Source organism: Pleurodeles waltl, chromosome 4_2, assembly GCF_031143425.1.
Source record: "Pleurodeles waltl isolate 20211129_DDA chromosome 4_2, aPleWal1.hap1.20221129, whole genome shotgun sequence".
NCBI lineage: Eukaryota > Metazoa > Chordata > Amphibia > Caudata > Salamandridae > Pleurodeles > Pleurodeles waltl.
The window spans coordinates 485,636,572-485,647,557 of NC_090443.1; positions in this window are offsets into that span (position 1 = coordinate 485,636,572).

Sequence of the window (10,986 nt, forward strand, 5' to 3'; positions counted from 1 at the left end):
ATCTCTTCAGATGATAGGCTCACAAAGTAAGCTAAGTAAGCTCCACCTCTAACAGATTACATAGGAGTTTTAGGGACATGGTTCTGCAGTATACAACATCTTTGAAATAAAAATGCTGCTCTCCCCTCTGTTTTGCTAGTCCTAACGGGAATAGCAGTTTATTAGGCATGTCGTCCTGCAAACTCATCCTCAACATGATAATGGTATCTGCCACTAACAGTTTTCTACATCAGTGGGCACTCACCATGTGGTCTCTCCCAACTTGGTAACACTATAATTATAAATAAATTGTGCCCTTGCAGCTTCCTATAACAGCAGATCCGACACCGAGCACTATCCTAGCAGGATCACATGATCATCATAAATTAGGTCCTCCCCGGCAGCATCCTATAACAGTGAGCTCCAACCCCACAGAAAATTAGCATAGTTCTGATTGAATCACACAAGTATCTTTAATGAGCTTTACCCCTATCAGCTTCCTAGAGCTGTGAGTTCTGCCTCTTAGCACTGTCCTGAACCAATGAAAAGAATGCTCCTAAATGAGATCTGCCTCCCAAGACAAGTTCTTTAGACTAATTAGATTTATAAAGCACTTTATAAACAAGCATTTCCTGCCTGACCACATGATCACAAGAGCCCTGTCTAAATGGATCACAAAACAGTGAGCCCTGGCCTTGACAGAATAACATGACAGAAACCTCTGCCTTATACAAAATTACATTACAGCAAGAGCTGCAACTGTGGGGCAACATGACAATGAGCCCCTAACAGAGTCACATGACAGTGAGCTCTATCTGGATCACAGGAAAGTAAGCCCTGCACTTAAATGGATTACATTATAGTGAGCTATGCTCTATGAGGAGAACATTACAGAAAGATCTGCAATGAACAGGGTCATGAGGCAGTGAGCTCTGCCCCCTGACAGGGTCACTTGACTAACATCCAGTATTACAGTATCACATGACGGCTGAGCCTTGTAGCAGAAAGCTTTTTGTTACAACGGGTGCAGGGTCACATGTCTTAGCCAAGCCCCTTACAGGATCACATGATAATTAATTCTGCCATCTCCCACCCCACACTTACAGTTTCATACCTGCCAACATTTGGAAACAGATAATGGAGGAATCTATTTATCACATACATTTGCTTTGAAGTGAGGTAGTTTAAAGGTGAAATGGCTAAAGGCTTCTGCCTAAAAAGGAAGTGATGTCATGTTTGCAGTATCATGTGACAGTAAGTGCCCCCTCCTACTGGTCCGGCAAGGTCACATGGCTAAGCTCTGCCCCTGCCCACTTGAGAATGAATTCCCCCGCAGGACCGGAGGCTGATATTATGCTTCTCTTTCTTCACTTTTAATTTCTCAGCATCCAATTAGAAGCAAGTTAAACAAACACTACATATCCCATTAATCAAGTGTACCATCTGACCAACCTTAGAGCCCCAGCCCTACATAACATGCTAACCACACTGACGTGTCCTCTTTCTTTGCTGCTCCGCAGCCGGTTAAGTAGCCTTTGCTTTAGTTGACCATTTCACTATTTACTGTGTTTAGTGCACGCATGTGCCAGTCTCTGGCCCTCCCGAGCCTTGTTACTCCCTGGTTTTATGCCCTGTAAGCATTCGGTGCAGGGTTGCAATAATTATTACCTTAGGCTTTGCCTATTTATATGTTTTTTTGGGCAGGGCTCCCTCCACGTTTTAAATTGTAATTCAACTCTGTTCCTAAAAGTTGACTACTGGCTCATTGGTGGTTTTTGGCAGTGTTGCCCTGATTATACTCGTTTTCAGCATGGCGAATTATGGACATGAGGCTTCTGAGGCCTTTTACGATGACAACCCTGTGGGGTCCTTTGAGCAGGACTTATTCTACGCACTTGATTCAGGGGTGTGCCATATGGTGAATGAAGCCTTGGCCAAGGCGATTTGGCCCATTAAACAGTACCTACTGTTTTTTTTCTGAACAACAAGGATGGATCCCCTCCTCTACACCCCAGGACAATGAGGAATCCTTTCTTCCCCAAGGTACTCTGGAGCCTAAGGGTGCCAAGAACCCACCACGCAGCAGATTTTGAGAGTTTTGTGAGGTCGCTAGCGAAAGACCATGACTATAGCCCCTCCTCCTCCTTTACATCCAAATCCAAAGCCCAGGATGAATCAGACTACTCCTCATACTCTGCTCAAGCCTCAGATTCTGCCCCCCCCCTTGTAAGCGTAAAAAGAAGACTCATCATTCTCAGGAGTCTTTGCAAACACACAAAGTACTTACCTTTGAGCCTAAAGACATCATTCTCCCCAGGTTCACCCTTTGGACTCCCCTGGCTGAAGTGGCTGATTACGTGAAATCCCATATTCGCCATGGTTTTGAGAAGGAGGTCAGATCTCGGCTGAGATCAGAATGTCCCAGGCCAGACTTCTCCTCCAAGGTCACAGAAACTCCTGAAATTGACCCTATGCTGGTCGCCAACCTGAAAAAGTTTTCTATTTACCCCAAGAAGGGCATCGACCGGGCTTGGCATGGGTGTGAGGACAAACTTCTTTATATTGCCGGTGCCATAAAGAAGATTCCTCGACTGGGGAGTTCATGCAAAGGAATCCGGGACTCCTGTCAACCCTGAGATCTTAGTCAGGTGGGCTCAGCGTGCCCTCTGCTTCTTAGGGAATGCAAATTACGCAATCTCAAGTGAGCATTGCCGCTCCATCTTCATCAAAATGGATCCTAAACTCACTGACCTTGCCTCCTCTGAATCAGTACCCTTAGCTCAGGGGCTACTCTTTGATTCCACTCTCCAAATTCACAGACCCATACGCAAATCTAAATAAAGCCTAGGGCTCGATAAAGAACGACCTCAGCTCTCTTTTTCAGCGAGCTGGATGCATTCGAGGGTGAGTATTCAGTTGCAGCTTCAACCAGGGCCCTCAAAGAGGCTTTTATCTTCAATGCAGAGGAGGTTACCAGGACCCTAACTCCTCCACCTCTACCTTCTACCCCTCTGTCCATGAGCTGTCCGGAGCAGATTCCGCAGAGGGAGATCATTCTACCAGGACTCAGGGTCCACAGGTGAGACTAATTTCCTTTTCAAATGTAACTTTGGGGGGCAAGGCAGGACTGTTCCTTCGCCATTGGCACAAGATTACTACAGATGCATGGGTTTTGGAGATGAACGAAGATTACAATCTGGAGTTTTACAATTCCCCATCACAACTCACCCCTCCCCCTCCAGTGTATTTTTCCATTCAAGATCAGTTCATCTCCGCAGAAGTTTCAGATCTCTTGCCCAAAGGAGCCTTAGTAGAATCCTTTCCCCATCCTCTGGGTTTTACCAGTCCAATTTTCTTGGTAGACAAGAAAGGCAGCAGCTCCCGCCTGGTTCTGAAACTAAAGAAATTCAGTGGGCGGATCATTTATAGTCACTTCAAGATGGAGGGCGTCCATCTATTATGGGATATTCTTCAGGAAGGGGACTGGATAGTTCACATAGACTTGAAGGATGCTTTCTTTACTATTCCTATTTTCTCTCCTTATCGATTTTTCCTCCAGTTTCTTTGGAAAGGATAATGTTTTGAATACAAAGTCCTTCCTTTTGGTCTGTCTTTAGCTTCTTGGTGCTTCACAAAGGTGATGTGCCCGGTAGCTGTGTATCTTCGAGTCAGCGGTGTTTGTCTCATCATTTTTCTCGACAACATCATCATCATGGCTCAATGTCCCCAACTGGTTTTTACCCACCTAGAATCAACGATCTCCCTCCTTCAAGATCGGGCCTTCATTATCAGCAGCCAGAAATAAGCACTGACTCCTTCACAGCAAATCGAGTTCCTAGGGTGTCAAATGGATTCTCTCCTGACCCAATTGATTCATGCCCCTCTGAAGGTCTGCAACATCAAGAGGGAATTGAGATCGATGTTGTGCAAACAGATTGTATCCTTGAAGACGATGGTGAGCCAATTGTCCTCATCGATTCAGGACTTTTTCCTGGGTCCCCTTCATTACAGGGCTCTCTAACGTCGAAAAATCTCTCACCTCCAGAAAGGTCTCTTGTACTCAGAGCAGATTCCCCAGTCAGGGCAGGCACAGATGGAGATGCAATGGTGGCTAGAATATATGGAGGCCTGGAATGGCAGGGCGATATTTGTGTCCTCCTCGGAGATCTTGATCGAGTCTGAAGCCAGTCGTTGGGGATGGGGAGCTTGATGTGGTCCAGTATCCACAGGAGTCACTGGTCCAAGTCAGAGTTAGCACTTCACATCAATTGTCTGGAGTGCCTTCTGGGTTCTTTTGTGATCTGGAGCCCTTTGCCAGTCAAGACAGATTGTAGCATATTTCTTCAGATGGACAACATCTCCTTCGTGAGTTATGTCAACCAACTGGGCGGGATGAAGTCTTTGTATTCTGGCAGAGATAGCCAAAGATCTCGGTGGTGGCGGAATATCTTTTGGGTCGGGTAACTCGTTGGAAGATTGGCAATCACATCATCTACAAGATTACAGCAATTGGAGATTACACCCAAAAATATTCCATGTCCTACAGGTTCAATGGGGCCCCCTCTCAACAGACTTTTTTGCTTCCTGCCGAAACCGTCAATTGGACAGATTGTTCTGCTAGCGTCCAGATCCAGAGGCCTTAGGGACCGATGCGTTCCTTCAGGACTGGTCCCCGTTTCGGGGTTATGCCTTCCCTCCTTTCATGATGATTCCCAGGGTCTTCGAGCTAGACCCATCATCAGGGAACGGATCTCATTCTAGTGACTCCTCTTTGGAGAGCTCAAGCCTGGTTCCCAGTAGTTCTGGAAATGAGCTGCGCTCCAGCCGATCTTGATCCTGCACCATTGGAACCTGCTTCTGGATCCAGTGGGCCTTCCGCATCCTCTGATTTTGTCGGCACGCATCTCTCTTGTAGCGTGGAAAATTTCAGGGAGAGATGGAGTCTCCCAGGCTTTCCGCAGGAATCTAATGACTTCATTGCAAAGGCCTGGTCTTCCGGTACCCACAAACTCTATTCTTCCACTTGGAAACAATGGTGTGATTGGTGCTGTACACGAAACACCATTCCCTCTTCAGCGGAAGGTAGTTTGGTCTTGAACTTATTGTCTTCTCTAGCTTCTTCTGGCTTAGCCTAAAAATCCGCCATTTCCTCTGGTCATTTGCCAGTGGATAGTAAACCTGTGGGTGAACTTCCAATTGTTTGTGAACTCCTAAAAGGCATCTGAATGTCCAGTACCTCTCACCTGAAATGTTCTTCCCTCTGGGATGTGAGTGTTGTGTTGCATTTTGTAGTGGCCAGGCCGGAGAACAAATATTTGTCTAGAAAGCAGACCTCGGCCAAGCTCACCATGCTTTTGTGCCTGATTTCATGTAAGCGTGTATCAGTTGCAAGAACGCTTTACTTAGTGAGTAGAGTTTTTTCCCCTGAAGGAGGGACATTCTCCATCTCTCACCAGACGAAATGCAATTCCAGGTTGGTATCCTATCCTAGTTTTGCTGACAATACTAAACTTTGTGTGGTACAATGCTTGAAGGAGTATGAGGTGAGTACAGCACAGTTTCATACTGATATGGGGTGGGGCAATTACAAATTGCCCTACAGAAACCTTTCCATCCTGTCACAACAGCTACTCTAGTTAGCTGGATGCAATGGCTCTTGAATGAGGCAGGTATTAATACCTCTACATTTGGTGCTCACTCTGCGAGAGAAGCCATGGGTCTAAGTCTTTTGCTTTCGATTCTTGTTTGGAGGACGTTTTAAGAGTGCCCGACTGGTCAGCTCAGTCTACGTTTAAGTCGTTTTTTTGCAAACCTATCTTAAGACATTGCTTCAGTTGTGGTGGATCAGTTTTAAACAAGCATAATCTGAGCCTCCGGTCCTGACATAGAATAAAAAAAATTCTAGCATTCGCGTCAATAATTTTTCAATTCTATTAAGGACACGGAGGTGAGGATTATCCCACTTGCTCACTGGTTTGTAGGTATAACTGTGATGTGTTTCTGTTATCAATGTATTATCCTGTTGTTAGAGGATTATTACCGCTAATGTTGACGTAGATTGTGCTTCCCTCCCTGTTGATTACATGTGCATTGTTTCCTTAGTTCTGAGCAGTTTCTATGGCTCTGTCTTTGGTTCCTCCTTAGGAAATGACGACAAATGATTCTATCACATGGTACTTGATGTTTTGCGAACTGCGTGCCTGAGATCTGGCTACTCGTTCGCCTTCCGGCTGACGAGGTGGTGCAGATCTCTTCAGAGTCCCGTCCTGGAGTCTATGTTGATGGACTTGAAAGTTTTTTCTGTTTGATATTTATTCCTGCATTGCAGGTTGGAACTGTTACCTGCTTTGCTTTGTCCAAAGAAAGAGGATATGTTAATGTGGTTAGCATGTCATATAGGGCTGGGGCTCTACGGCTGGTCAGATGGTAAACTTGATTCAAGGGATATGTAGTGTTTGTTTAACTTGCTTCTAATTGGCTGCTGAAAAATAAAAAGTGAAGAAGAAAGAGAAGCATAATCCTCTCCACCGCGTCCTTAGTAGAATTATAAAATTATTGACCCGAATGCTAGACTTTTTTTTATTTTGCCTTGTGAGAAGATCACTTGACACTTGACCCCGGGGCTTAACAGGGGCACGTAACATTGAATTCTTGTGCCAGACTGGGTCACAGCAATCCGTACCCTCGACTCCCCAAAATAGTTCACATGTATAATTCCAGTCTGTTGTTGCCCCCTTAAAGTCCGCGATTTGTGTACATTTTGCGATTCTCAATTGGCCAGGAGCTGGTTGGTAAAAATAAGGTGTGCAAAATCCTCAGTGTTATTTTGTAACATGGAGGTTACCCCTCTTTTTTAATAATCATTTGGAAATAATTTAGACTGCTGTCAAATACTTACTAAATGACTTCTTCATGTGTTTATTGTTTTAGGTTGACATTTCAAAAGGGAAAAAATACGGATTTCACTGCTTTATCCAATGTTATTACTTGCATCTACAATTGAATGCAGGACAAGCTACTAAAATACCAGCCCACTAGCAACCATATTTCAACCTTTTACAGCATTACATGACAATGAGCGCCACTTGCTGTTAGGGTCACGTTACTGCTCTCTTATTTCACTGAGTAAGAAGGCACTATGCTACCAAGATAACTCATACCTCCCAAGCCTTTGCCCTTCTGTACAGAGTTGCCTTTCACCGATCCCTGGCAGGGTCACCGGGACACCTTGACAAGTCTCTTCTGCGAAGAAACAGTGGGAAATCACTGTATTAGGGGGATTGTGAGTATCATCTGCCTCGACTGGGAATGGGCAGCGAAATGGTGAAGATGTCAGTTTGTGTGTGTTGTTCTGTGCTATGTCCGACAGTCTCATGGGTGTAAGAGAGATTGGGAGGAAAATATTATCAAATATAAACAATAAAAGACTGCACCAAGACTTCGAGCCACACTGCTCCTGTGTGTCTGCATTGCATGGGCGCTCACTAACCTGCTGAGGGGGAGGGCTGATGTGATGGTCAACCCCCTCACCTAGTCCATGGAGGAACTAATACCTACAGCTGGCCTGATCTTTGCAGGAGCCAATGCCATCTTGTGGTTTTTGGGTGAGTCGATACACATGTGATCCGTAGATGGGAAGAAACTGAAGGTCACAAGTAGACAAGATGAGGGTGCTAGTCAGAAGACGTTTGGCTAAATGGAAACAGGCTCTGGAGGGTGTTTTCTGTAATGAGCCATGTTTTCAGGACAGTGCTATTACTGCCCTAACAGGCAGGACAAGCGGCTCAATGTACTATTATCTGCCATTGAATCTTCCATAGATTTACATGCTCGAACCATTCCCAGTCATCATGCTGGGAGTAACACAAAGCCATTACAGTAGCAGCAATTCCTTTGAAACATAATGAAAAATGCTGTGGCACAGGTTGGCATGTAGAAATACGAAGATACCAGTAGATTAAGAGAGGGTTTATTGTAGGTTGAATGGATACATAAATGACCACACTACGAATAGATGTAGTTAGATGCTCAGGCCAGGTCTGTCTGTCTCAATTGCCCTTCAGAGAACCTTCATAACCCTAACATTCCATGACACTGTTGTGTAACCTGACATGCAGGATACCACACAGCTCCCTCATTTTAAAACACAAAAACAAATGCCTCTCACCTTAAGAAAAACATTGAAAACACAGACTACAAAAACACTAAATTGCAACATTTCACATCATCATCAAATGATGCATGTAATTGGACACCACAAAACATGCCGCTAATATGACCACCACCAAACTACTCCAGTTGGCTAGATGAGCATGACTCAGTGGTAGACACAAAACAACCAAGGAAACAACAAAAACATTAAAACAGGCATGTGATAAATTTCAAACCGACTGTGTTTTAGCAATGGGAATCTTTCACCCCACACACTTGTCCCCTGTAAGAGCAACCAGTGATTTAGCAACAAGTATCTTTCAACCCACACACTCATCCCACATAAGGGCATCTAGTGTTCTTGCCACAGGTATCTTCCAGTGGTCGCTGACATATATATAAAGTGGCGAACGGCAATAACATAATAATAAAAAAAAGGGCACTTACCTTATTTACTTGCCACAACGTCGTCCTCTCTCCCGTGTCTTCTGTCTTCGAAGCTCCAGACCCAGGAAACTGCACTAACCAATCCTGTTGCTGCTAAACAGCATGAGAGAAGCATCAGTATTGGAGTGAGCGGCCTCTCTCAGGGCTGTTAAGAGCGCTGGAGGCCTGTGCTTTCTCTAAAACAGCTGTCTTAAGACAGCTGAGTTAGAGAAGTTTAAAGTGTGCATGGCAGGCTGGCCGTCGCAAGAGGGACATGTGCACTTTAAACATATTGCTCAGCTCCCTGCTGCCACTCAGCAGCAGTTGCCCGCCCCGTCCTGACACTCAGGTCGGGATGGGGTGCTGAAAAAGAAAATGGCAATAAATAAACGTTATTGCCATTTTATTTTTCCTCTGCTCTGGGGCATTTTTCCAGCAAGGAAATGCTTCTCCGCTCTGACAGAGGAGCGGCCTCAGCTATCTTCCCTCCACACGCACATTCCCTGTAAGGACATCTTGTGTTTTAGTAACGGGAAAGCTTTCCCCACCACAGTTATCCCCTGTAAGGGAATCTTGTGCTTTAGTAAAGGGGTTCCCTACCACTGCAGGAGAATCACACGGAACATGGTTCACAACTGAAGCACTTCCCTGCCACCAAAGGGAATCACGTGAAACAGGATTTAACACAAGCCAAGCACCACCCTGGCACTTAGGGAGAATCATGTGAAACAAGGTTCAACACAACACAAGCACTTCTCTACCAATGAGGGAGAATTGTGCAAAACAGGGGTCAGCATAACCCAAACATCTCCCGGTCCCTGAGGAAGAATCAAGCGAAAGAAGGTTCAACACGGTCTTAGCTAACAGTTGCACGTCAACAATATTCTCACACACTGAGAACAAACAGCAACTAGGGCATTCCACAATCCTTGCAACACACTAATAGAACAGGGTACTAACATTCAATGTGAAACAGAGAAGAGACCCCAAGCAAAACTGAATATAGGTAAAGTGAAATGTAGAGGCCTTATGCACACTCCTGCAGTACAATAAAAACATTCACTAATTTATCTCACAAATCCTCCACCAGCTGCACTGTGAAACAAACTATAAACATCAAGGAACCACATACAATATGAAATACAGTAATAAGTAATCTGCATAGCAAATGCAAGTGTGTGTGTGACTGCTTCACGTTACCAATTTGTTTTTACTTGTAAACTCGAAAATGTTGGATGATGTAACATGAGTCATAAAACCACCCTAACCGTAAATTACACACATTCAGAAAAATAAGTCTATAGATTGTGAAAACGATTACATGACAAATAAAATCAAAATATTATCTTAAGCTAGGTATAGTTCTGAGGGATTCCATCTTGAACCTCTTCAAAAATGCTCAGCAAACATAAGTACTTCTGAAAGAAAACACTGGACATTCCAGGGCTCAATACTTAAACAATGCATGCTAACACACATACTTTTGAATCACCTTATTCAAATCATTAATAAAACAGAAATACAAAACATGTTTGAAAGCAGTTTCGTCTTAACAATGGCAATGCACTGATACAGTTGGATTGACTCACCATTAAAAAGCCCCAGAAAAGTCTTTCATTAGGAGCAAAGAGATGTCAGTGGTGCTCAACTCCTTCCAATAAACATAGCGTGGAATCCTGTACGTTCTATAGAAACGTGGAAGAAGTTAAATACCATCAGTGGGAAAAGCAAAAATCAGTATTCAACAACTTATCCCTGAATGATGCAGGTTCCTACCTAGTGAAAGTGAAAGAAAATAGCAAAATTGTTTTCTTTTACATTTTTGTGCCAAACCGGCTTCATGAGCTACCAAACCCACAGCACACAATGCCTCCAAGACCATGAATAAGACTTGAGAATTTGTGCATGACTAAGACATGATGAGGTTGAGAATACTTTCTTCTTGCACCTCATCAGAGATGCAATCTAACAGTCAGCACTTGTTGAGGAAAGAAGAGAGATCACACACTGATGATGGAGAACGCGCACACTTTGAAAACAGTCTTACAGAGTTAACTTGAACCTTGGTATATGAAATGACATACTGCCAACTGCCCACAACAGAGACACCTCAATGTGCTCTTTGAGTGCAATCTCCATGAGATATTTTAGTGCCAGAAGTGTAATACAGATGTAGCACACAATAGGGTTCTGAAATAGTACACAACACTGTTGTCAACTTCTCACGTGTTTTATCAAACAGAAGCGGGTCTTCTTCTGGTTTAAAAAAACCTCTCATCGAACACTCACCACTGTGAACTGGCACACAGCAGTGTTATCTTGGGCAGAGTTTCTGTAGATGAAAAGCTATCATTGAAACCACTTCCCACTGAATAGGAAAGTAGCGTTGATGTAACCTCAAACAACCCTGTGATCTTGGGCACTTTTTTT